We start from the raw sequence: 1,873 nt of genomic DNA, 5'->3' as shown, positions 1-1,873 counted from the left end.
CAAGCATCTTGTTTCTTCCATGGATGAAGACTGTTTAAGAGAAATTCTTGATGATGCATAGTGAATGAGGGAAACATTGAGACAGCAGTAAACGTGGCCAATCTCGGCAAAAAGGTGTTTAGAGGTTAAAAGGGGAGGAAAGGCCTAGCATGAAAGAAGTCGCCATGGAGCTAGAGGGAATGGCAATTATGGCAAAGCATCCGTGGGGAAAGAATGCTACATTCTGTCCAGAAGAGAATGAGTACTTGCTTGGGTCACCTAATTCAGACAGTTATGTTATGGATGCTAGAGGAGGTGATCAAAATTCTAGTGGTACGACTTCTGGGTATGACAGCATGCAAATTCAGATGTTGATGCCAAATGGAAATGGTGGTGGAAGATAGATATTAGTTGGTGTATTCCTTTTGATTTATATACCATGCGTTGTTGTAATCCTTGTTTCATTTTTAGTAGTGCCTCATAAAATAAGTGTATGTAAGCATACTATTAATTTGATACGTGCAAATTAATGTGGTTGTTTTCAATTTTTTCCCTGCATTTTTTACTCTGCAATTTATTAAGCAACCAGTCATATAACAGTATTATATTCATCGATTCTATAGTATGCTTAGTTTCGAATGGAAATTATACAGCGCACCCGGGTGCGCGGCGCACCAGGTGTATCCACCGTCGATTTTGACCCGAAAAAAAAAATTTTAACGGTGGAGATGACGGGTGCGTCGCGCACCCGGGTGCGCCGAATAGGCTCTCAGTTTCGAAACATACATCGAAATTCAAGGCTGTAGACTATCATCATGAACAGGCATATTCCTTTGGATTAATTGGCTCAACATTTATCATTATAGCAATAGTGAGGACTTACAGATATCAAGTAATAGCCAGTTGAATTGGGAACACATACTGGAACCAAACAGACAAGTTGGACCGCTCCCTTCATCTAGAAGCTTGCATGGGGAAATCTCAAACAGTATAAGCCAGCGTGCGTGGGAGACGTCTGGAATGCTCCGGAGCGTCTGTGCTCCGCATTTGTCTACTGACGGAAGTAAATTGGTAAAAACAAAATTTTACCACTTGCTTGCAAACACGCCGAAGCTAGGCGCGTCTCGTGCTTGGGATTATAATTTTTCGTTGCTCTTCCTTTCTCTTCCTTTATCTTTTCTCATCCCCCTCTAATGGCTGCTGTACTGCCGTTCTCTGCAAATGGCCAACACGACCCAGGCCCAATTCTTCGCCGACTTCATCGACCGTACTCAACTCCACCCATCCAAACGTTCCGCCCCTCCTTCATCTTCGACGGCATCCACGTCGATCTCTCAGACATAGCGACGCGACGCGACGAGCGTAGAGCAGCCGTCTCTGAGAGATCCGACATCGAAAAAACTATTCTGGGCATCCAGTTGTTGTTGTGTAGCGTTATCCATGAAGGAGGCTGCGACTATTTCTAACAGCAGCCCTCAACTTCGTCTTCGACTTCCTCTATTCTCTAGTCACTTCCTTTCCATCTGGTACTTATCAAAGCTCCCATCTTTGTTTTGCTTTGTTCGGTTCTGGTTTTTACAGTCAAGATTCTATCTTTATATGTTTATTAGCTTGGTTTGTCAGTTTTGAGTATTGGGTTTTGCTTGGAATTGGGACTCGTGGGAAGTTTTGTATGTTGAGGTTTTACTTTGCTGCTTGCAAAATTTTATTGTTTTATGGTTTACCTGTGGAATACTAAACTGCTGCGTGCGTATATGTTCGAATTGGTATTGCGAACCTTGCTTTTCTTTGTTTTGTTTATCATTTTGCATCTTAGATTGCATATATACCCAACTAATTCTACATTTGGAATCCTAGTTCTCAATAAACATATCATCTGGGATTGCTACTTTTG

General features: G+C 42.1%; 1 protein-coding gene across 1 annotated transcript in view; it reads right to left on the bottom strand.

Moving 5' to 3' along the window:
• Positions 1–1,873, bottom strand: part of LOC101291324 — a 28,517-nt gene that overhangs the window by 7,212 nt on the left and 19,432 nt on the right. The gene's annotated exons all lie outside the window — the stretch shown is intronic.

The sequence above is a fragment of the Fragaria vesca genome, linkage group LG3, assembly GCF_000184155.1.
Source record: "Fragaria vesca subsp. vesca linkage group LG3, FraVesHawaii_1.0, whole genome shotgun sequence".
Taxonomy (NCBI): Eukaryota; Viridiplantae; Streptophyta; class Magnoliopsida; order Rosales; family Rosaceae; genus Fragaria; species Fragaria vesca.
This window is presented reverse-complemented; position numbering and strand designations above follow the sequence as displayed.